Source organism: Rattus rattus, chromosome 18 (assembly GCF_011064425.1).
Source record: "Rattus rattus isolate New Zealand chromosome 18, Rrattus_CSIRO_v1, whole genome shotgun sequence".
NCBI lineage: Eukaryota > Metazoa > Chordata > Mammalia > Rodentia > Muridae > Rattus > Rattus rattus.
In genome coordinates, this window is record NC_046171.1 from 9,945,717 (window position 1) to 9,972,292 (window position 26,576).

The following is a 26,576-nucleotide window of genomic DNA, read 5'->3' on the forward strand; positions in this document are numbered from 1 at the left end:
TAGACTTTAAAGAAGGGATAGTGCAGCCAGACATGGTGGCACACAGCTTTAATCCTAGTACTCTGCAGGCAGAGGCAGGTGAATCTCAGAGTTTGAGAGCAGCCTGGTCTACATGGTCAAGCAGGGTTTATGTAGAGAGATCCTGTCTCAACAACAAGAAAAAGTGCTGCACAGAACACAAGGTTGAGCAAGCACTCCTACATAGAGGTGTCTCAGTGTAATAAAATGGGCTATGAACACTTTTCCATGTAGGGCTTCAAATCTATGAAAACCCTCAGACACAATGCCTTCCTTACCTGCTCTCTTATTCCTCATGGTCATAAAGGCAATCAGAGCTCCAATGATGACAAACCCAAGGAGAACTACACCAACAGTTATTCCAACCACAGGCCAAGTTGCTGGTTCTAGGAAGAGAGAAAGGGGAAGAGAGGGAGGAGTTGAGGTGGCCTAACTCCAGTTCCTAGCAGAGACCTTACTCAGGAGTCTCTCCTTGATAGCAGGCTCTGTGTTCAAACGTTTCCTTACTCCATCTCAGTGTGAGGGGCTCAGGCAGCCCCTCATGCTCCACATGACAAGTGTATTTCTGCTCCTCCCCAGAAGGCACCACCACAGATGCCCACTTCTGAAAGGTTCCATCCCCCGCAGGCCTGGTCTCCACAAGCTCCATGTCCTGTGTCAGTTCCTCCTCCTCCTTCTGCCAGGTCAGGGTGATGTCAGCAGGGTAGAAGTCCAGGGCCCAGCACCTCAGGGTGACACTACCTTCAGGTCTGGGGTGATGGGTCACATGTGTCTTTGGGGGATCTGAAGAAAAATTTGGAAAATTCAAACATTGAACATTGTGGCTGGGGATTTAAGCAGTCCCTGTCTTGGCAATGAACAGGGGGATCAAGGTGAGAAGGGATGCAAATCCCAATAGTAGCCCATACTCAGGCAACAGTGTGATCTATTCCTTGGAAATTTCTAACATTATAGTAAGGCAGTCCAAAGTAGAAAACTCCCACATTGTTAACCATGAAAAGAGGATATCTGGGTAGAGGGTATAGAGGCTCAGCACCACTGAGTCAGACCCCAGAGATATTAAGTGAAAGCACAGACCGAGCACATGGGAGGCCATAGTTCACAACGGGCTGCAAGTTGAAGGGAGTGACTATTTATTATTTCAGGAATCTTCTATCCTATCCTCCTGAGAGACACAAAACTGTCCTGAAAGAAGTGTGAGCCCTGGGACAGTCACTATCTGGTGTTGGCTCAGGAAAACCAGGAGCTCCGTTCCCCCTCTGGAAGCAAAAGAGAGTGGGAGTATTACAGCTGGTCCCATTTTCCTTTCTCCTTGGAAGTGTGCTCCCTGCTCTGAGTGCAGATAGAGGAGTTACTTTTCAGGCCCTGATACCTGAGCGCTGTAGAGTCTCCTTCCCTGTCTCCAAGTGCTTCTGCAGCCATTCAACACAAGAGACTTTCAAGAAGTGACTGAAGGCCTCTGCTACACCATCTGCCTCCCACCGTTGCTTGGTGATCTGAGCTGTGCTGTCTGCCACACTCCATGTTGTCAGGTCCGAGTTCAGGCTGATGTAATATTGGCCGTCAAAAGCATGTCTATGATGCCCTTGGAGGAGGCGTCCGTCTGGCCCCATGTCGCAACCGATTAAACACTGGAAGGTGTGAGAGACTGCCACCAGCCACATAGTCAGGCTCACCCACCCATGGAATTTTCACCTACACTGGAAACCAGCCCTCGGTCCACTATTCTCTTGGGTTCCCGGCCTCTGCAGATCCCACAGCCTCTGTGGGATCTAAACGTAAGGTTTGGAACTCTGTGCTACTCAGTTCACTCCCTGGAGATGTGAAGGGGCCACTCACCTTTATCGCTCTGGTTATAGACCTGGATTGCGAATCGCAGGTTTTCTCGAGCCCTGTGTGAATACCTCTCCGCATTCTTTCTCTCCATTTCCAAATACTCAGGCCCCATCTGCTTCACCCAAGGTCCTCTCGCCTGGATCCTCTGAGCAACTCCATCACTGTCAAAGCGCATAAATGGCATGTAGTCCACATAGCCAACAATGAAGACATGGGGATCTCTAAGACCCGGTCGAGACGTGGTCGCGGTTACCAAATACTGCCTGGAGTGTGAACCTGCGGACAGTGCCAGAGAGCTGTGAGACCCCGAGCTCTTCCTGGGATCTCCGGTGGGTGCGTGGGCTGAGAGGAGTTCAGAGCACCGGGCTCCGAACGGGGGATAGAGAAGAGAGCTGGAGAGTCTGGCTTGGAGATGAGAAGGAGCAGCTTCCCGGGTCCTGCCTGGTGCTACTGGCTCCCATAGCTCTTGCTCCTCCAGGCAGAGGCTGTTTCCTTCCAGACCCACACTCACCAGCAAAACTCTGGTTCTTGGTCTGGGTCACAGCCAGGAAGGCTGAGAGCAGCAGGAGGGTGGCATGCAGCACTGGAGCCCCCATCCTTGATGTGTGGAAACTCTGGAGGGACTGAGACTATGCTCCTCTCTGTGGAGATTATAGCGCTGTGGGCTGTGGGGAGATACCACAGTGAGTGTGGGTGGTTCTCCAAAATTCCTACACAGACTGGGAGTGAGAGCATGAGTCCAGATGGAAGGACAGCACAACTGACATAGTTTGTAAGCTACCCAAAAGGGATTTAGGTGCCACAAGGGACTTCTCAACCCATGGCTTCCCCACCACCCACACTTGGAAGACAAAACCTCAGACTGGACTTACAAAAATTGCTTTCTGCCCTCTCTGAGTCCTGGATTCTGAATGTTTGGCATTTAGGATCTGTTTGTGCTTACACATGATCAAGGACCTCAAAATATTATGTAGGTTATATCTAACGACATTTGCCGTGTTAAAAACAGACAGCTAAGCAGTTCCTGGTATTAGACATCTGTAATCCCAGCATTTAGGAGGCTGTGCTATGGCAGGGGATTGAGCATGAGTTTGAGGCCAGCTTAAACTACATGACACTGACATTTTTAAAAGAGGTGTGTGCGTTTGTGTGTGTGTGTGTGTGTGTGTGTGTGTGTGTGAGAGAGAGAGAGAGAGAGAGAGAGAGAGAGAGAGAGAGAGAGAGCCTTCTCTTTTTCTTTCCTCCCAGCCCCCTAAAGTTTAAAGAGTTCAGAATTCTTGGCCCCGGGAGAGGGACTTCAGGGGCCAGGAACCAACTACTGCTACCAACACCAACCCCAATCACAGACTCTACCCTTGCTGCCTTCCTCAGTTTACCCTGTAGTGCTGAAGATGGCCTTGGACAGTATAAGAATGTGATTAAAGAGATAGTAAATACATGGTAGGACACAAGCAGATTTGTAGCTTGGTGGGATTTGTTCTTCTAGCTGGGCTGCCCTGTCTGGCCTCAGTGGGAGAGGATGCACCTAGCCCTGCAAAGACTTGATGTAGCAGGGCAGGATGGGGGTGGGGTGGGGACTGTTGCTCAGAGAAGAGGAGAGGGAACAGAGGAAGGATTGTGAGAGGGATTGACTGGGAGTGGGCAATGAGCAGGATATAAAGAGAATAAGAAAAAAATAAAAGATAAGGCCTTTGGGAACTGGAAGATAGGGGCACTGGAGCTGCAGGTCCCCTGCGCTCTAGACACTGCCAGGACCTGAAGGGACCAGATCAACAGTTCTCTGCACCCAAATCCCGTGGGAGGGAGAGCTAAACCTTCAGAGAGACAGACACACCTGGGAAGCCAGAAGAGACTACACTCTGCCCACATTTCTGACTCCAGAGGAAAACACCTAATGCCATCTGGGACCCCCGGTGCACGGGGGCTCCCGGAAAGGCAGTGCAGGCCCTCCTGGTTGCTGCCCTCACAGAGAGCTCAAGAGCAACACCCCATGAGCAAACTTGAACCACGGGACCACAGGTAAGACCAACTTTTCTGCTCTAAGCCACCTGCCTGGTGAACTCAGGACACAGGCCCACAGGAAGAGCTAAAGACCAGTAGACAGGAAAAACTACATGCCCAAAAGCAGAACACTCTGTTCCCATAACTGGCTGAAAGAAAACAGGAAAACAGGTCTACAGCACTCCTGACACACAGGCCTATAGGACAGTCTAGCCACTGTCAGAAATAGCAGAACAAAGTAACACCAGAGATAATCTGATGGTGAGAGGCAAGCGCAGGAACCCAAGCAACAGAAACCAAGACTACATGGCATCATCGGAGCCCAATTCTCCCACCAAAGCAAACACTGAATATCCAAACACACCAGAAAAGCAAGATCTAGATTTAAAATTGTATTTGATCATGATGATGGAGGACTTCAAAAAAGACGTGAAGAACTCCCTTAGAGAAATGCAGGAAAACACAAATAAACAAGTAGAAGCCTACAGAGAGGAATCACAAAAATTCCTGAAAGAATTCCAGGAAAACACAATCAAACAGTTGAAGGAATTAAAAATGGAAATAGAAACAATGAAGAAAGAACACAAAAAAACAACCCTGGGTATAGAAAACCAAAGGAAGAGACAAGGAGCTGTAGATACAAGCATCACCAACAGAATACAAGAGAGAGAAGAGAGAATCTCAGGAGCAGAAGATTTCATAGAAATCATCGACACAACGGTAAAAGAAAATGTAAAACGGAAAAAGCTACTGGTCCAAAACATACAGGAAATCCAGGACTCAATGAGAAGATCAACCTAACGATAATAGATATAGAAGAGAATGAAGACTCCCAGCTCAAAGGACCAGTAAATATCTTCAACAAAATCAAAGAAGAAAACTTCCCTCACCTAAAGAAAGAGATGCCCATAAACATACAAGAAGCCTACAGAACTCCAAGTAGATTGGACCAGAAAAGAAAATCCTCCCGTCACATAATAGTCAAAACACCAAATGCACAAAACAAAGAAAGAATATTAAAAGCAGTAAGGGAAAAAGGTCAAATAACATATAAAGGCAGACCTATCAGAATCACACCAGACTTCTCACCAGAGACTATGAAAGCTAGAAGATCCTGGACAGGTGTCATACACACCCTAAGAGAACACAAATGCCAGCCCAGGTTACTATATCCTGCAAAACTCTCAATTAGCAGAGATGGAGAAACCAAGATATTCCATGACAAAACCAAATTTACACAATATATTTCTACAAATCCAGCGCTACAAAGGATAATAAATGGTAAAGCCCAACATAAGGAGGCAAGTTACACCCTAGAAGAAGCAAGAAACTAATCGTCTTGGCAACAAAACAAAGAGAAGAAAAGCACACAAACATAACCTCACATCCAAATATGAATATAACAGGAAGCAATAATCACTATTCCTTAATATCTCTCAACATCAATGGCCTCAACTCCCCAATAAAAAGACATAGATTAACAAACTGGATACACAATGAGGACCCTGCATTCTCATTCTGCTGCCTACAGGAAACACACCTCAGAGACAAAGACAGACACTACCTCAGAGTAAAAGTCTGGAAAACAACTTTCCAAGCAAATGGTCAGAAGAAGCAAGCTGGAGTAGCCATTCTCATATCAAATAAAATCAATTTTCAACTAAAAGTCATCAAAAAAGATAAGGAAGGACACTTCATATTCATCAACGGAAAAATCCACCAAGATGAACTCTCAATCCTAAATACCTATGCTCCAAATACAAGGGCACCTACATACATAAAAGAAACCTTACTAAAGCTCAAAACACACATTGCACCTCACACAATAATACTAGGAGATTTCAACACCCAACTCTCATCAATGGACAGATCATGGAAACAGAAATTAAACAGAGACGTAGACAGACTAAGAGAAGTCATGAACCAAATGGACTTAACAAATATTTATAGAACATTCTATCCTAAAGCAAAAGGATATACATTCTTCTCAGCTCCTCATGGTACTTTCTCCAAAATTGACCATATAATTGGTCATAAAACAGGCCTCAACAGATAGAGAAAGATAGAAATAATCCCATGCATGCTATCAGATCACCACGGCCTAAAGCTGGTCTTCAATAACAATAAGGGAAGAACACCCACATATACGTGGAAGTTGAACAATGCTCTACTCAATGATAACCTGGTCAAGGAAGAAATAAAGAAAGAAATTAAAGACTTCTTAGAATGTAATGAAAATGAAGGTACAACACACCCAAACTTATAGGACACAATGAAAGCTCTGAGTGCCTGCAGAAAGAAACAGGAAAGAACATATGTCAGCAGCTTGACAGCACACCTAAAAGCTCTAGGACAAAAAGAAGCAAATACACCCAGGAGGAGTAGAAGTCAGGAAATAATCAAACTCAGAGCTGAAATCAACCAAGTAGAAACAAAAAGGACCATAGAAAGAATCAACAGAACCAAAAGTTGGTTCTTTGAGAAAATCAACAAGATAGATAAACCCTTAGCCAGACTAACCAGAGGACACAGAGAGTGTGTACAAATTAACAAAATCAGAAATGAAAAGGGAGACATAACTACAGAATCAGTGGAAATTCAAAAACTCATCAGATCCTACTACAAAAGCCTGTATTCAATAAAACTTGAAAATCTGCAGGAAATGGACAATTTCCTAGACAGATACCAGGTACCAAAGTTAAATCAGGAGCAGATAAAACAGTTAAACAACCCCATAACTCCTGACGAAATAGAAGCAGTCATTAAAGGTCCCCCAACCAAAAAGAACCCAGGTTCAGACAGCTTTAGTGCAGAATTCTATCAGACCTTCATAGAAGACCTCATACCAATACTATTCAATCTATTCCACAAAATTGAAACAGATGGAACGCTACCGAATTCCGTCTATGAAGCCACAATTACTCTTATACCTAAATCACACAAAGACCCAACAAAGAAAGAGAACTTCAGACCAATTTCCCTTATGAATATCGACCCAAAAATACTCAATAAAATTCTGGCAAACCGAATCCAAGAGCACATCAAAACAATCATCCACCATGATCAAGTAGGCTTCATCGCAGGCATGCAGGGATCGTTTAATGTAGGGAAAACCATCAACGTGATCCATTATATAAACAAACTGGAAGAACAAAAACCACATGTTCATTTCATAAGATGCTGAGAAAGCATTTGACAAAATTCAACACCCCTTCATGATAAAAGTCCTGGAAAGAATAGGAATTCAAGGCCTATACCTAAACATAGTAAAAGCCATATACAGCAAACCAGTTGCTAACATTAAACTAAATGGAGAGAAACTTGAAGCAATCCCACTAAAATCAGGGACTAGACAAGGCTGCCCACTCTCTCCCTACTTATTCAATATAGTTCTTGAAGTTCTAGCCAGAGCAATCAGACAACAAAAGGAGATCAAGGGGATACAGATTGGAAAAGAGGAAATCAAAATATCACTACTTGCAGATGATATGATAGTATATTTAAGTGATCCCAAAAGTTCCACCAGAGAACTACTAAAGCTGATAAACAACTTCAGCAAAGTGGCTGGGTATAAAATTAACTCAAATAAATCAGTAGCCTTCCTCTACATAAAAGAGAAACAAGCCGAGAAAGAAATTAGGGAAACGACACCCTTCATAATAGCCCCAAATAATATAAAATACCTCGGTGTGACTTTAACCAAGCAAGTAAAAGATCTGTACAATAAGAACTTCAAGCCTCTGAAGAAAGAAGTTGAAGAAGACCTCAGAAGATGGAAAGATCTCCCATGCTCATGGATTGGCAGGATTAATATATTAAAAATGGCCATTTTACCAAAAGCAATCTACAGATTCAATGCAATCCCCATCAAAATACCAATCCAATTCTTCAAAGAGTTAGACAGAACAATTTGCAAATTCATCTGGAATAAGAAAAAACCCAGGATAGCTAAAACTATCCTCAACAGTAAAAAAGGACTTCTGGCTTAATCACTATCCCTGAACTCAAGCAGTATTACAGAGCAATAGTGATAAAAAAAAAAAAAAAAAAAAAACAAAAAAAAAACAAAAAACAAAACTGCATTGTATTGGTACAGAGACAGACAGATAGACCAATGGAATAGAATTGAAGATCCAGAAATGAACCCACATACCTATGGTCACTTGATTTTGACAACGGAGCCAAAACCATCCAATGGGAAAAAGATAGCATTTTCAGCAAATGGTGCTGGTTCAACTGGAGGTCAACATGTAGAAGAATGCAGATTGATCCATGCTTATCACCCTGTACAAAGCTTATGTCCAAGTGGATCAAGGACCTCCACATCAAACCAGATACACTCAAACTAATAGAAGAAAAAGTGGGGATGCATCTCTAACACATGGGAACTGGAGAAAATTTCCTGAACAAAACACCAATGGCTTATGCTCTAAGATCAAGAATCGACAAATGGGATCTCATAAAACTGCAAAGCTTCTGTAAGGCAAAGGACACTGTGGTTAGGACAAAACGACAACCAACAGATTGGGAAAAGATCTTTACCAATCCTACAACAGATAGAGGGCTTATATCCAAAATATAGAAAGAACTCAAGAAGTTAGACTACAGGGAGACAAATAACCCTATTAAAAATGTGCTAAACTTGGGCTGGAGAGATGGCTCAGTGGTTAAGACCACTGACTGCTCTTTAAGAGGTCCTTAGTTCAAATCCCAGCAACCACATGGTGGCTCACAACCGCCTGTAATGAGATCTGATGCCCTCTTCTGGTGTGCTGAAGACAGCTACAGTGTACTCATCTATAATAAATAAATCTTTTTTAAAAAAATGGGCTAAACAAAGAATTCACAGCTGAGGAATGCCGAATGTCTGAGAAACACCTAAAGAAATGTTCAACATCTTTAGTCATAAGGGAAATGCAAATCAAAACAACCCTGAGATTTCACCTCACACCAGTGAGAATGGCTAAGAACAAAAACTCAGGTGACAACAAATGCTGGCGAGGATGTGGAGAAAGAGGAACACTCCTCCATTGTTGGTGGGATTGCAGACTGGTACAAACATTCTGGAAATCAGTCTGGAGGTTCCTCAGGGAATTGGACATTGAACTACCTGAGGACCCAGCTATACCTCTCTTGGGCATATACCCAAAATATGCCCCAACATATAACAAAGACACATGCTCCACTATGTTCATAGCAGCCTTATTTATAATAGCCAGAAGCTGGAAAGAACCCAGATGCCCTTCAACAGAGGAATGGATACAGAAAATGTGGTACATCTACACAATGGAATATTACTCAGCTATCAAAAACAATGACTTTATGAAATTGATAGGCAAATGGAGGGAACTGGAAAATATCATCCTGAGTGAGGTAACCCAATCACAGAAAAACACACATGGTATGCACTCATTGATAAGTGGCTATTAGCCCAAATGCTTGAATTGCCCTAGATGCACAGAACACATGAAACTCAAGACGGATGATCAAAATGCGAATGCTTCACTCCTTCTTTAAAAGGGGAACAAGAATACCCTTGGCAGGGAATAAGGAGGCAAAGATTAAAACAGAGGTAGAAGGAACACCCATTCAGAGCCTGCCCCACATGTGGCCCATACATATACAGCCACCCAAGTAGACAAGATGGATGAAGCAATGAAGTGCAGGCTGACAGGAACCAGATGTAGATCTCTCCTGAGAGACACAGCCAGAATACAGCAAATACATAGGCGAATGCCAACAGCAAACCACTGAACTGAGAACAGGACCCCCATTGAAGGAATCAGAGAAAGGACTGGAAGAGCTTGAAGGGGCTCGAGACCCCATATGAACAACAATGCCAACCAACCAGAGCTTCCAGGGACTAAACCACTACCCAAAGACTATACATGGACTGACCCTGGGCTCCAACCTCTTAGGTAGCAATGAATATCCTAGTAAGAGCACCAGTGGAAGGGGAAGCCCTTGGTCCTGCTAAGACTGAACCCCCAGTGAATGTGATTGTTGGGGGGAGGGCGGTAATGGGGGGAGGATGGGGAGGGGAACAGCCATATAGAAGGGGAGGGGGAGGGGTGAATATTGGCCCGGAAACCAGGAAAGGGAATAACAATTGAAAGGTAAATAAGAAATACTCAAGTTAATAAAGAAAAAAATAAAATAAAAAAGATACGTAAAAATGAAAATGTTTCAGATTTCTTTCCTTCTTCATACTATTGTTGTACTAAGATTTCAAAAGTTCAGATTCAAAATTTCCTTTGGTTGATCTAAGTGCAGTCTTAAAAGTGCTTTTCATTGTGTTATAAAACATCTGTCTAATCTATATACGCTCAGTCTTACTGGATGGAGAAAAGAGTTCATGCTTTTAACTCCAAATCAGTTTTAGGTCCCCAAGCTTTCACTACGACTCAAAGGCATGAGTCCACTGCCTTTTCTACAATGGGAAGTTCAGTACAGATTACACACAGGTAACATGTCTAAAACTCATCTCTTTGTAAACCTGAAAACTTCTTGCACGCTTCAGAGAATCAACTTAAATCCACCCTTCACAGGTCAAAGGACTCCAGGTGAGTATTCTCAATAAACAGCCTGTTTCCCCACCTGCCTTTCTGCTCGTTCCTGAAAGTGTGATCTTCTCCTTTCCCTGGTCTTGGGACACCCTCCCCCAACTACCAAGACAAGGGGCCTCGAATTTTCAAATGAACAACTAAGTAAAAATTTCCCCTTAAACTCCTTAACCTAATATCTATTTGTTCCAGCAACCCACCAGCTCCAGGTGTTCCTTCACAATCTGTGTTCTAGAGAGCTTCAAAGCCATAGTCCCAGGTGGCCCTGATTCACAGATGCTGCCTGCACTCCTTAGCTCCAGATGGTCCTGCAGAGCCTGGTCAGCCAGTGAAACATCCTGCTCTTCCAGAAGTTAGCTAGCATCCCAGAATTACTGTGTCCACAAAGATGTCCGTGCACCCAGACAGCAGGAAGCACATCTCTCCCATTCCTGCTTCACCAGTCCCCCCTTCCTATTTCCTCACATTTTATAATAAACAAGAGGAAGTAACTCCAGGAACCAAGTCTACCCCAAGTCCACCTTCACTAATTCAGAAATCCATTTCCATTGTTGGCATGAGTTTCATACTCTATAAAAGCCCGTCCCACAATCATCACCACACCTCTCTCTCTTGCACCTGTTCAGAGGTGGTCTCCCCACAGCCCGAATGAATCTCCTGTGTGAGGCCTACTGTGTGGTATATTTTCTGTTTTATTCCTTGGCCGTGATGTGACAAGCTACTCCTCCACTGAGAAAGCCTAATACAGTAGGCTCTGAAGGAACTGGATTGTCAGTCACAGGAGAGCCAGCCTCCACCTGGATCCGTCTAATATCCTGAGCTTTGATATACAGATAGGGTGTGTAGCCAGACAGACTCTGTAGCCCTGGCTGTCCTGGAACTCACTCTGTAGACCAGTCGGGGCCTCAAACTCAAGAGTTTTCACTGCTTCTGCCTCTGGCATGCATAATCATCATCTGGCTCTTAAAATTAGACTTTTAGTAAGAAAAAAAAAGGAAAAATCAAACATTTCATGTGTTTGGAGCCATATGTGCAGGATTTTGTCATTGCTCATCCAAACGAGCCTAATCCTGTAGCTTTGTTCCATCTCCATTCTATTATAGTTTAAACCTACAATGAAGAAGGGTGGGCATACAGACAAACATCTATATATGCAACAGGTAGAGATAAAGATCATCGCTGGCAGTTCAACGTCAAGTCCAGCCTGGGACTGCATAGTTCTAAGCCAGCCTGGACTACATAGTGGGACTCATATATGCATGTGGTGGTTTTTACAGGTTTGACCCCCCATAGATCATGTGTCATTGAGATGCTTGACCATAGGAAGTTGCACTATTAGGAAGTATGGTCTTTTTGGAGGTGTGGCCTTGTTAGAGGAAGTATGTCATGGTGAAGGCAGGCTTTGAGTCTGCTACACTCAACTCTGCCCAGTGTGGGATCAGAGACTCCTCTTGCTTTTGGATCAAGGCGTAGACCTCTTGCTTCCTCCAACAATATGTCTGCCTGCACACTGCCATGCTTCCCACCATGATGACAATGTCCTAAACCTTTGAAAGTATAAGCCAGCCCCAATTAAATGTTGTCCTTTATAAGCATAGCCTGGGTTATGTTGTGTCTTCACATCAATAAAACCCAAACTAAGACAATATGGACCATTAAATCAGATATTACCAAGATTCAGAGTATCATTAAGTAGTACTTTATAGTCAACTTGAAAAATCTAGAAAGAAACGGACAATTTTATAGACATGTCTTTCACGCATACTAAACTAAGAGAAAATAAACAACATAAACAGACATTTTAGGAGCAGTGTTTTTGAAGCAATGACGTGGACTCCGAAATCGTGTGTGAGTGTGTACAAGAACATATGGACTCAGTGTTGACCTCTACATGCAAAGATAAATGAACACCAAGGTATCTCAAATCCCATAAAATAGACAGGGAAACAATACTACCAAAAGCATTTTGTAAGACCAGCCATATCAAAACTAAATAAGGGAAAACAGAAAATTATAGTCCATTTCCATGCTAAGCATGCATGTGAACATTTTATTTTTTTTAAACTTTTTTAAAAAGATTTATTCATTTATTATATATGAGTACACTGTAGATGTCTTCAGGCACACCAGAAGAGCGCATCAGATCTCTTACAGATGGTTGTGAGCCACCATGTGGTTGCTGGGAATTGAACTCAGGACCTCTGGAAGAGTAGTCGGGTGCTCTTAACCGCTGAGCCATCTCTCCAGCCCTCATGTGAACATTTTCAATACAATATTTGCAAACAAAAGTCAACAGCACATTAGAATGTTATGTACCGTGACCAAATTCTCCTCATCCAAGGATACCAGGACGGCTCAACATTTGTCAGCCAATAAATATGATATGGCAAATAAACAGATGCAAAGTCAGAAATCACAGGATCCCACCAATAGATGCAGAAAACTGGGACAGTGTGAAACATATTATATTGAATTTAAACCTTAGAGAAACTAGAGTTAAAAGTTTATTTCAATGCAATAATGCTATATGTAAGAAAACTCTAGCCAGCATGATTCTAAGCGGGAGAAACTCAAGATGAGACAAAGAGTGTCTGTTCTCTCTACTCCTATTCAGCCTAGTTCTTGATGTCTTAATCAAGAACAGCGAGGGAAGAAAAGGGAAACGTGGAAGTAAATGAGTCAAATGATCGTTATTTGTAAGTGACATGAACATGTGTTTGAAATCTGAAATAATTTCACCAAAGTGATAGGACATAAAGCCCTATAAAAAAGCCAGCAGCTTTTCAGTACGCCAGCAACATGTATGACAAACAATTCTGGACATAATTGCTCCAAAAAAAAAAAAAACCATAAAACTAGACTATCTAGGAATACACTCAAGGGGGTTAAAGATCTATAATAAACCTTTAAAATACCAACTAAGGCTAGGCATGATGGCACCTCTAATCCAACAGTCAACAATCAGAAGAATGCAATGTTGGGCCAGCCTGATTTACATAGTGAGTGTCAGGCCAGCAAGGCCTACATAGTCAGACCTTGTCTCAAAAACCAAACCAAATCAAACCACAAACAAACAAACAAACAAAAGGCATTAGAAGACATTTAAAAAAAAAAGCCTCCTACGCTCATGAATAGGTAAAATCATTATGACAAATATAGCTAGAGTCCTGAAATTAACCTAGATATTCAACATAATTCCCCATGGCATTCTTTAAAGATCTAGCAAAATTCTAAATATATGGATATAGAAAAAACTCCTAATAGCCAAAGTAGTTCTTAGCAGAAAGAGCAATGCAAGGAGTTTTAAAATCCTGATTTCAAATTCTATTGCAGAGAAGACATGGTAGAAGGAGGAGGAGGAGGAGGAGGAGGAGGAGGAGGAGGAGGAGGAGGAGGAGGAGTAAATAGGGCATGGTACTGGCACAAAAGTGAACACAGACCAAAAAAATGGAACAGAGAACTCAGATATAATCTATAGGTACAGTGTTATAACCACCTTCCCAAACTAGGTGCTCTCCTCTTCCCCACCCTATTAGCCAGCATCAGTGTTATCCCAATGTCTAATGCAACAGGTTTCCAATGTCGCCATGGTCACATATGTGCATGATTCATATCTCTCTATGAAGTCAAAATGATCAGTGTTCTCTCTCTCTCTCTCTCCTCTTCTCTTCTCTCTTTCTCTTATTCCCTCTCAGAGGCAACCTTTTCTACACTGCCAATAAATCTCTTGTGCAAGGTCTGTTGCATGGTGTAATATCTTTGGCTCTCTGATTACTGCAAAAAAAACCTACAGCTAAAAATAACCTACCTAAAAATACTACAGCTATCTTATTTTCAATCACAACATATATTCGGGTTGAGGGTGAGGGGGAAACAAACCCATTCAACAAATGGTGTTGGGAAAACTTGATATCTCCATGTAGAAGAACAAAACTACATTCCCTATCTCTTACCCTGGGGAAAAATGAACTCAAAGAACATGAACATGAAAACTTGAAATCTGCTAGATGAAAACCCTTTCCACTTATGCATCGACCAGGGCTTCTGGGGAAGGATTCATGGCTCAGGAGATAGATAGTACCAAGAGGTCACAAATAAGACTGGATGAAAATAAAAGGCTTCTGCCCAGCAAAGTAAACCATCAGAAAGTAAACAGACAGTTTAAGGAATGGGAGAAATCTTTACCAGCTATACATCTGGAAGAGGATTAATGTTTACAAAGAATAAATAATTCAACAACAAAAAACCGAGAGTCAGTTGTTGCAGTGCATCCCTAGAAAACACAGGAACTGGGAAACAGACACATAAGACTACAGTTCAGCTTCATAGGTTGTTTTAAAAAGACAAATAATAAATGAAACAAAATGAAGGATCACTCTGATGAGGAACAATGAACTTGTGGGAGTCGAGCAATTGGAAAATCATGTAGTCAAAGAAAACCTATTCCTTTGACCTAAGATGTGAGCAGGAAAAGAGAGTGCAAAGACATTGAATTTGGGGTTCATTTAAGACGTGGGCATTACAGTGTTTCTCACTGGATTAAATCAGGACTATAAAATAAGTAAACATGGTACCAAAAGTTTAGGACTTTACAAGTAGCAGAATGGATTTGTGTGCAGATGGGAAGATGCACACGAAGGAACCAGGATGACACCTGAGACAGATAAGTCTGGTGGGCAGCCTTGTTTGAGCTGGAGAGATTTGTTTAGGTGGTGATGGTAAACAGAATTTGAAACCTTGGAGAAAAATAAAATCACCAAACAAATGATTAATTGCAATGGGAAAGAGAACAGGACTGCACTCTGGCCCTTCCTGTGCTCAGGGATCTCATCAGAGCACCCTTCTGTGACAGATCTTACAGATCAGGGGATGTGTCTAGAAGGCCTGTAGACCAGGGAGAGAGTCCCAGAATTTCCAGTGCACAGAAGTCCCCTGACCATCTCAACAGGATTCAGAAAGAAGCCAGGCTTGGTGGCACAGGCCTTTAATCCCAAGTATCTCCTATAATAAGACCTCTCTGAGTGCAAGGTAAACTTTATTGTACTTCCAGTTCCAGGTTGTCAAGGATACATAGTGAGACACTGACTCAAACAAAAAACCAAAAACCACAAAGAAAAACAAAAGACTTAGGAAGTATGGTGAAGAGTCGAGATTCTCTGTATTACCAAGTGGGTGGAGAGGCCGCTGGTGTTCAGATCCCAAAGCTGCAAGGATGTAGACAAAGATGGGTTAGGCCTCACTTATGCTTACATAAGTACTTCTGGCTGCCAGTATGGAGGCTCACATGTGTCTTCCTAGCACCCCAAAACAAGGAAAGAAGGACTGCAGAGGCTCTTACATGGATTTGTGCTACTCTCTTCATTGTTGTGACACAATACCCAACAGGATCAAATTAAAGGAAGAAGTTTATTATGACTCGCGGTTTAAGAGGGTTCAGTGTTGGTGCACACCAACAGTCCAGTCCATCTCGGCACAAGGCATGGAGGAGCACACCGCAGCAGGAGGATGTAGCTGGGATTCCTCAGACTTAAGTAGATGAGGAGGCAGAGAGTAGAGATCCTCTTATCTGGCTTTGTCTTGTTCTTTGATCCTTGGGCCCCAACCCAAGGGATGATGTCACTCACATGGGGAGGTCTTGCATCCTTAATTAATCTCTGGAAACACTCTTACAGATGAAACCAGAATTACATCTCGCAGGAGACTCAAAATCCAGTCAAGTTGACAATGAAGGTTCATCATTACATCTACATAGTAAGTTCCAAGCCAGCCTGGGCTACAGAGTGGGATCCTATTAACAAACAAATAGAAAAAGGCAGAATGAGTCCTAGGCTACATAGCTAATAGTCTAAATGGAGGATCTAGAAAGTCTTTGGTATTTTGGAACTAGTGGATGTTAGTAGTAAGAACAGTATCTGTGATGGAAACTGATTTTATATGGGCATTACATTTGGGCAGCAGTGGTAGTGGGAGTCAGGGGCAGCTGAGAAAGAAAAGGGAGGGAGTTGCCATATTGATGGATACATGTTGTCATCTCTCCGATGAGAGGAAGCAATTACTTAAAGAGAATCTCTAATTGGCTGCTTTCTGAAAGGTCCCCAAGGTGATGTTTTACTTTGAGGTACAAATAATAGAATCCAAATTCTTATCATTTAAAAAAGAAAGGAATTGAATATATGATATTGGAGGGCTGGGGTCCAAGGATAAAGGGAAGAACAGGAGAAAGCGAGAACAAAAGGACAAACCCATCAACATCAGGTCTCTCATGGGATTCATAGGGTCCAGAGGATACATGGGATCTACCCAGGCACAGGGATCACTGATGACCCTACCAAAACCTTGGCACTGGTCTCTGTGGCTGGGACACTTGTCATGGAAGCTGTGCCAATGTCAACCTTGCCAAATTCATTCTCTACAGCTTTTTCTTAGCATCACATGCTGGACCATGAACCAGCATGTGGTCATTCAGCTGGTGCAGCTGAGAAGTCATGTGGGATGCAGTTGTAGAAATGCTTGGGAAAGTGACAAAGCTCTCTGGTACCTTTCTATACTCTTCCTAGGTGGTGCCATAGTGTGTGAAGAGACACAAGAGCTGGGACAAGCGGTACAAGGTAGATATAGAATGATGAAAGCTTCATTCCTGAGAAAGTCATCTGAGTAACTCCACATAGGGCAAGAGAATGACTGATATGGATACAGGATGAAGATGTCCTAGAGGAGCTCCCAGAGCCCTAGACTTTAAAGAAGGGATAGTGCAGCCAGACATGGTGGCACACAGCTTTAATCCTAGTACTCGGGAGGCAGAGGCAGGTGAATCTTAGAGTTTGAGAGCAGCCTGGTCTACATGGTCAAGCAGGGTTTATGTACAGAGATCCTGTCTCAACAGCAACAAAAGATGCTACACAGAGCCCTAGTTTGGGCAAGCACTCATATGTAGTGGTGTCTCAGTGTAATAAAATGGGCTATGAACACATTTCCATGTAGGGCTTCAAATCTATGAAAATCCTCAGACACAATGCCTTCTTTACCTGCTCTCTTCTTCCTCATGGTCATAAAGGCAATCAGAGCTCCAATGATGACAAACCCAAGGAGAACTACACCAACAGTTATTCCAACCACAGGCCAAGTTGCTGGTTCTAGGAAGAGAGAAAGGGGAAGAAAGGGAGGAGTTGAGGGGGCCTAACCCCAGTTCCTAGCAGAGACCTTACTCAGGAGTCTCTCCTTGATAACAGGCTCTGTGTTCAAACGTTTCCTTACTCCATCTCAGTGTGAGGGGCTCAGGCAGCCCCTCATGCTCCACACGGCATGTGTATTTCTGCTCCTCCCCAGAAGGCACCACCACAGACGCCCACTTCTGAAAGGTTCCATCCCCCGCAGGCCTGGTCTCCACAAGCTCCATGTCCTGTGTCAGTTCCTCCTCCTCCTTCTGCCAGGTCAGGGTGATGTCAGCAGGGTAGAAGTCCAGGGCCCAGCACCTCAGGGTGACACTACCTTCAGGTCTGGGGTGATGGGTCACATGTGTCTTTGGGGGATCTGAAGGAAAATTTGGAAAATTCAAACATTGAACATTGTGGCTGGGGATTTAAGCAGTCCCTGTCTTGGCAATGAACAGGGGGATCAAGGTGAGAAGGGATGCAAATCCCAATAGTAGCCCATACTCAGGCAACAGTGTGATCTATTCCTTGGAAATTTCTAACATTATAGTAAGGCAGTCCAAAGTAGAAAACTCACATTGTTAACCATGAAAAAGGATATCTGGGTAGAGGGTATAGAGGCTCAGCACTACTAAGTCAGACCCCAGAGATATTAAGTGAAAGCACAGACCGAGCACATGGGAGGCCATAGTTCAACGGGCTGCAAGTTGAAGGGGTGACTATTATTTCAGGAATCTTCTATCCTATCCTCCTGAGAGACACAAAACTGTCCTGAAAGAAGTGTGAGCCTGGGACAGTCACTATCTGGTGTTGGCTCAGGAAAACCAGGAGCTCCGTTCCCCTCTGGAAGCAAAAAAGAGAGTGGGAGTATTACAGCTGGTCCCATTTTCCTTTCTCCTTGGAAGTGTGCTCCCTGCTCTGAGTGCAGATAGAGGAGTTACTTTTCAGGCCCTGATACCTGAGCGCTGTAGAGTCTCCTTCCCTGTCTCCAAGTGCTTCTGCAGGTGTTCAACACAAGAGACTTTCAAGAAGTGACTCAAGGCCTCTGCTACACCATCTGCCTCCCACCGTCGCTTGGTGATCTGAGCTGTGCTGTCTGCCACACTCCATGTTGTCAGGTCCGAGTTCAGGCTGATGTAATATTGGCCGTCAAAGCATGGCTATAGTGCGCTTGAGGAGGCGTCTGTCTGGCCTCATGTCGCAACCGATCAAACACTGGAAGGTGTGAGAGACTGCCACCAGCCACATAGTCAGGCTCACCCACCCATGGAATTTTCACCTACACTGGAAACCAGCCCTCGGTCCACTATTCTCTTGGGTTCCCGGCCTCTGCAGATCCCACAGCCTCTGTGGGATCTAAACGTAAGGTTTGGAACTCTGTGCTACTCAGTTCACTCCCTGGAGATGTGAAGGGGCCACTCACCTTTATCGCTCTGGTTATAGACCTGGATTGCGAATCGCAGGTTTTCTCGAGCCCTGTATGAATACCCCTCCGCATTCTTTCTCTCCATTTCCAAATACTCAGGCCCCATCTGCTTCATCCAAGGTCCTCTCGTTTGGATCCTCTGAGCAGCTCCATCAGTGTCAAAGCGCATAAATGGCATGTAGTCCACATAGCCAACAATGCAGACGTGCGAATCTTGAAGACCGGGTCGAGATGAGGTGGTGGTTACCAAATACCGCATGAAGTGTGAACCTGCAGACAGAGCCAGAGAGCTGTGAAACCCCGAGCTCTTCCTGGGATCTCCGCTGGGTGCGTGGGCTGAGAGGAGTTCAGAGCACCGGGCTCCGAACGGGGGATAGAGAAGAGAGCTGGAGAGTCTGGCTTGGAGATGAGAAGGAGCAGCTTCCCGGGTCCTGCCTGGTGCTACTGGCTCCCATAGCTCTTGCTCCTCCAGGCAGAGGCTGTTTCCCTCAGACCCACACTCACCAGCAAAACTCTGGTTCTTGGTCTGGGTCACAGCCAGGAAGGCTGAGAGCAGCAGGAGGGTGGCATGCAGCACTGGAGCCCCCATCCTTGATGTGTGGAAACTCTGGAGGGACTGAGACTATGTTCCTCTCTGTGGAGATTATAGCGCTGTGGGTTGTAGGGAGACACCACAGTGAGTGTGGGTGGTTCTCCAAAATTCCTACACAGACTGGGAGTGAGAGCATGAGTCCAGATGGAAGGACAGCACAACTGACGTAGTTTGTAAGCTACCCAAAAGGAATTTAGGTGCCACAAGGGACTTCTCAACCCATGGCTTCCCCACCACCCACACTTGGAAGACAAAACCTCAGACTGGGGACTTATGAAAACTGCTTCCTCACATACTGGGTGCTCTTTGACACATCTGCCCTCTCTGAGTCCTGGATTCTGAATGTGTGGCTTTCAGGATCTCTTGTTTGTGCTTACCTCAAAATTTTATGTAGGTTATATCTAACAACATTTGCCGTGTTAAAAACTGACAAGCAGTTCTTGGTTGTAGACATCTGTAATCCCAGCATTTAGGAGGCTGTGCTATGACAGGAGATTGGACATGAGTTTGAGGCCAGCTTAAACTACATGACACTGACATTTTTAAAAGATTGTCTGTGTGTGTGTGTGTGTGTGTGTGTGTGTGTGTGTCTGAGAGATAGAGAGAGAGAGAGAGAGAGAGAGAGAGAGAGAGAGAGAGTTTTCTCTTTTTCTTTCTTCCCAGCCCCCTAAAAGTTTAAAGAGTTCAGAATTCTTGGCCCCGGGAGAGGGACTTCAGGGGCCAGGAACCAACTACTGCTACCAACACCAACCCCAATCACAGACTCTACACTTGCTGCCTTCCTCAGTTTACCCTGTAGTGCTGAAGATGGCCTTGGACAGTATAAGAATGTGATTAAGAGATAGTAAATACACGGTAGGTAGCAGGTTTGTAGCTTGGTGGGATTTGTTCTTCTAGCTGGGCTGCCCTGTCTGGCCTCAGTGGGAGAGGATGCACCTAGCCCTGCAAAGACTTGATGTAGCAGGGCAGGATGGGGGTGGGGTGGGGACTGTTGCTCAGAGAAGAGGAGAGGGAACAGAGGAAGGATTGTGAGAGGGGGGTGACTGGGAGGGGGCAATGAGCAGGATATAAAGAGAATAAGAAAAAATAAAAAAAGATACATAAAAATGAAAAATATTTCAGATTTCTTTCCTTCTTCATACTATTGTTGTACTAAGATTTCAAAAGTTCAGATTTAAAATTTCCTTTGGTTGATCTAAGTGCAGTCTTAAAAGTGCTTTTCTTTTTTTCTTTTTTTTTTTTTTCAGGGCTGAAAACCAGTTTTTATTGTCCCCACTACTTGAGGGGGATAAATCGGGAGGAGTGGGTGGCGCCATTGCCGGGCCGGCCATGCTTCACAGGCTTGTAGGTGATGGAGAACTCGCCCAAGTAGTGGCCGATCATCTCGGGTTTGATCTCCACCTGGTTGAAGGTCTTGCGGTTGTACACACCCACCATGCTTCCGACCATCTCGGGCAGAATGATCATGTGCCTAAGGTGGGTCTTCACCACCTCCGGCTTCTCCATGGGTGGCGCCTCCTTCTTGGCCTTTCTCAAGCGCTTGAGCAGTGAGTGCTGCTTCCTCCGCAGGCCTCGCTTCAGGCGCCGTCTCTGCGGGGCGCTGTACAACTGCATCAGCTGCTCCTAGGACATGTCCAGCAGCTGGTTGAGGTCCACGCCACGGTAGGTGAACTTGCGGAAGGTTCGCTTCTTCTTCTGCTCCACTTCGGCCATCTTGGCGGATGCTTGGAAAAGCTTAAAAGTGCTTTTCATTGTGCTATAAAACATCTGTCTAATCTATATACACTCAGTCTTACTGGATGGAGAAAAGAGTTCATGCTTTTAACTCCAAATCAGTTTTAGGTCCCCGAGCTTTCACTACGTCTCAAAGGCATGAGTCCACTGCCTTTTCTACAATGGGAAGTTCAGTACAGATTACACACAGGTAGCATGTCTAAAACTCATCTCTTTGTAAACCTGAAAACTTCTTGCACGCTTCAGAGAATCAACTTAAATCCACCCTTCACAGGTCAAAGGACTCCAGGTGAGTATTCTCAATAAACAGCCTGTTTCCCCACCTGCCTTTCTGCTCGTTCCTGAGAGTGTGATCTTCTCCTTTCCCTGGTCTTGGGACACCCTCCCCCAACTATCAAGACAAGGGGCCTCGAATTTTCAAATGAACAACAAAGTAAAAAATTTCCCCTTAAACTCCTTACCCTATTATCTATTTGTTCCAGCAACCCACCAGCTCCAGGTGTTCCTTCAACATCTGTGTTCTAGAGAGCTTCAAAGCCATAGTCCCAGGTGGCCCTGATTCACAGATGCTGCCTGCACTCCTTAGCTCCAGATGACCCTGCAGAGCCTGGTCAGCCAGTGAAACATCCTGCTCTTCCAGAAGTTAGCTAGCATTCCAACTTTACTGTGTCCACAAAGATGTCCGTGCACCCAGACAGCAGGAAGCACATTCCTGCCATTCCTGCTTCACCAGTCCCCCCTTCCTATTTCCTCACATTTTATAATAAACAAGAGGAAGTAACTCTAGGAACCAAGTCTACCCCAAGTCCACCTTCACTAATTCAGAAATCCATTTCCATTGTTGGCATGAGTTTCATACTCTTTATAAAAGCCCGTCCCACAATCATCACCACACCTCTCTCTCTTGCACCTGTTCAGAGGTGGTCTCCCCACAGCCCGAATGAATCTCCTGTGTGAGGCCTACTGCGTGGTGTGTTCTCTGTTTTACTCCTTGGCCCTGATGTGACAAACTACTCCTCCACTGAGAGAGCCCAATACATAGGTTCTGAAGGAACTGGATTGTCAGTCATATGCTAGCAAAGACTAAACAGAAAAGAATAAATCTAAACACATTTCCCCAAGCCCCATTATACCAACATCCCTTCCCTAATTTATCCATGAATGGTGAAGCCTTATGTATGTGATGACTTATATATCTTACGTTTTAAGAAATTCATATCAAATCTAAGTCTGAGGCACATACCTGAAATCCTAGCCCTTGGAAGGTAAGGTTAGCCTGGTTGGTATACTTGTGTGTACCTGTGCATGTGTGCATGGCATGTGCGTGTGAGTGCACATGTATGTGTGAGTGTGTGTGTGTGTGTGTGTGTGTGTGTGTGTTTGTGTGTTTGTGTTGGGGGTAGGGGATGAATGAATGACTTGCAAAAACAAAAGTTTTTTTTTTTTTTAAGTACTTAACAGCCTTCTCTTTAGGAGAACTCTTTGGGGAAGGAAGTAGATGGATCCCGACCCTGATCCATGATGTTGGGAAATGGCTGTCTGATTCTTCCCACTGCTCTCCTCTAGCACTTGGGAATTGGCCCTGGCAGTCTATGAGCACCTGTAGGGCTGGTGCTTCACTCATCCTCATCTCATTTTTCTGTAGGGATGGTTGTGACAAAAATCAACTCAGAGCATTTTAAAGTGAGCTTTGGAGTGCCCCAAGGCATCTCATGTCCTAAGTTACAGCAGGTTTTTGCAGCCATCGATGTTTAGATTTAGAATCCTCATGGCTTTATTCAGTAAGAGCTTTCTGGAATACGAGAGCCTGTAACCATACCCTGTTCATTTTTGTTACCTCATAAGACAACATCGGCATAACTGCATGGCCGGAGACTGGGGTAGAGGCTATAGATTATGAGTCATAAGTATTGATGAAACTCACAGTACACCTGGGGTATCCAACCCCAGGTTAATTCTCTCACTTTACAGATCAGAGGGAAGCAGCCAGCAGGGCATAAGGGAATGTAAAAGAAAGACAAGTAGGGGATGATCCTTGTGGACTAAGCTCAGCAGCACGAGGGGATAAAAAGAATCCATGGCACTTCACTGTTTCTCTAACTGGTGGGTTTTGATGTGTGAGTCTAATTTTCATCTTCCTTAGTTGAAAAGATTGGGGTGGGCTGGAGAGATGGCTCAGCAGTTAAGAGCGCTGACTGCTCTTCCAGAGGTCCTGAGTTCAAATCCCAGCAACCACATGGTGGCTCACAGCCATCTGTAATGAGACCTGATGCCCTCTTCTGGTGTGTCTGAAGACAGCTACAGTGTACTTATATAGAATAAATAAATAAATAAATAAATAAATAAATCTTTTTTTTTTAAAAAAAAAGAAACTATTGGGGTGAGAGGTGTGGAAATACAACTAGACATCCTGTTGAAAGGGGAATTTTGTGTCTCTGGTGAGAGGCGGCGTTGGGTTCTGAAGGGAAAGCATTGTTCCTTTCTGAGACAGTACCCATGGGTCTGTGGTCAGTGACAGTCACACCTCACGTGTGAATCCCACACTGGATTATACTTCCTGTAAAATGTCGTTCTCTCCAGAGGGTTTGTAATCCAGTCAGGTTTCTATAAAGAAAAGAATGTAGAAAGCTTGAGATTGGTCTGAGGGCATGGAAATGAAATACTTTCTCTGAAGCATCTGGGACATGGATTCGAGATGGATGAGACTGTTGGGAGTAAGGAGTTTATTAGAAGAGTTACTAGTACAAGAGACAGACAGAGACTATTAAGATGTCAACACGGTGGGCTTCTGAGAAGGGTTCAGGCCCCAGCACCAGAGACGGACTGCATAGCCTGGGCCTCTGAAGAGAGGATTAGAGTGTGGCAGAAGCACAGGTCTCATTTTATAGCTCTCTGAGAACTGTGATGAAGCCAGCAGCCAGGCTCTGAATCCCAGGCAAAAGGCAGAAAAGGGCAGGACACGTCACTGCCAACACCCTCGTTGACAGAAACTCGCTCCCTGGATGAGAAATCCTGATACCTAAAAGTCTATTGGCCAGGCATTTATAAACAGTGTCTCTGTGGTGTGTATGATTGTGGGAGGGAGGCTGCAGCTATCAGAGACTGAGCCAACAGTTGGATTGTAGCAATTTTTTTTCATGTTCTGCCATGTCCCAACACTACATTCTTACACCCTTATGCTGCTACAGTAGTGACATCTATGTAGAGGCAGGCTGATCTCTGTGAGTCCCAGAACAGCCGGACTACACAGAGTCCCTATAAAGGGACCACTGTGCTACTTTATATTTTAGACTTTATATTTCTCTAGAGAAAGCAGCTCTCCCGAGGAGGTCTTTTTCTTATCAAAGTGGTTGATGGGTTTGTAGCTCCATCCTCACAGGAGCTGGCAATTGCATGTCTTTGTTCTTTATCAAAAGTCCTCCTTCGATCCATATTCACACAAGGATGAATAATCATCAGGATAGGAAAAACTCCTGGCAAGAAAACAGAATCTCTGGGCTGGGTAGAGACCTACAATTCCAGTAGGTCAGGATCATTTGCTTGACCAAGGTCACCTCTAGGAAGGCACCTTAATCCATGCCAAAGAGAGAGGCAGAATAATTAGTTCTCTAATGAGATTATCATAGTTATTCTCCCAAGAATCCCTGCCCCGGTGCAGTAGCTGATGGCCACAGCCATGGAGGTTTGTAAACCTGACCACTTTTCTGAATTAGTCCTTTCCCCTTTCTTCTGTCTCCTTTCTAAACTTGATTTCCTTAACATTTGTCTTCTCTCCCTCACTCTTTCTTTAAAGCCTTTATCCTTTAAAGATGTGGCTGCTTATCTGCCACGTGTCGGACCCTCCTCCCCCCCCCGTGCCAGTTTAAAATGGCCCTTTCCTCTTCTCTCCTCCATTCTCATCTTCCCAGAAGCTGTTGAGACTTCACAGTTTGCTTGTCCTGAGATTTTCCTTTTTAACTTGAAAACAACCTTGAGATTCTTTTTGAGTCTATCCTTAAATTACTTTATTAGTGAGCCTAACCCCCATCCCCAGAGACCCCAATTCATCCTGTATCATTGGCATACAAAAACACCTATGAGATGCAGAGGCAAAAAGATAAGAAGTTCAAGACCATCCTCAACTACATAGAGTTTGAAGCCAACCTGGGCTTAAACAAAACAAAACCCAAAGTGGGGACCCAAGAAGTCCTAACAACAGGACAGCCAGAATGACAGTTGAGCTGAGGGATGATGAGGGTAAGATGAAGAAGATCCCAGTAGATACTGAACACCAGGTATCAGGACTCAAACCAGATAGGAAGGGGCTGTGGGATATTTGTCCCAAAGAAAGAACTTTCAATCTCCGTGCCTCAGCCTCCTGGGTGCTAGTCTCATAGATATTTGTCACCATGCCTGAATCTCGTCAAACATGTCAAAGGAGATCTGGACCCTGGGAAATAAATGTTTGAGAGTGACTTGTAGCGTGTACAATGTGAATAAAGCATATCTGTTTGTACTGCTACGGCAAAATACTACCAGGGACTGGTCAGCTCATGTAGAACCCAAGTTTATTTCTCATAGTTCTGGAGGCTGATAAGCCCAAGGTCAACGCCATGAGCTTCGAGTGAGTGCCCACTTACTGATACATGGACATTGTCTTTTTGCTAAGTCCTCAACACGTAAGACATGGGAAACAAGCTCTCTGTCTTCTATGTTGTGAGAGGACTAATCCCATTCATAAAGCTCCACCATGCTGCTCTCATTATTTCTGAAGTCTTTAACTTTAAATACTGTCACATCCAGGACTAGGCTTAAAATGTGAACTTTTGGAAATAACTAGTCTGGCAAGGATGCAGATAGTCTAAAGACAATGTGTCCTTCCTTTCGAATACATGGTGGTGAATTAAGGTACCTCCAGGATTTGGAATTGTCCTAGGAATCTCACACTGAGAGACAGGCACCTGGAACCAGACAGAGGAGGAACTTGTCTCCACAAAAGATATTTCATACTCTTCTAAGCCACCTCGTGACGTGAGACTTCAGACCAGACAATGGTGGGTTAATGATGAAGCTAGATCACACCTTTGTCACATAATTGTATCACAGCCTAACTATGCATACCTCTTGTCTTCTGTTTAAACATTGTTCTCATGTGAGGACTCTCAAGGTAGACTTGGGAGCCACTAGACCTCTTTGTCCTTCTTATCAATGTGGCCATATTGCAAAAAAAAAAAAATCTCCTTTCTTCCCCCTGCTTCATGGTATTTGGGTCTTTT

At 44.1% G+C, this 26,576-nt stretch overlaps 2 pseudogenes; both read right to left on the reverse strand.

The window, feature by feature from the left end:
• Nucleotides 1-116: 116 nt before the first annotated feature.
• On the reverse strand, nucleotides 117-19,584 carry LOC116887617 (annotated as a pseudogene).
• Nucleotides 19,585-20,862: 1,278 nt separating this feature from the next.
• Nucleotides 20,863-21,307, reverse strand: LOC116887714 (annotated as a pseudogene).
• Nucleotides 21,308-26,576: the final 5,269 nt, after the last annotated feature.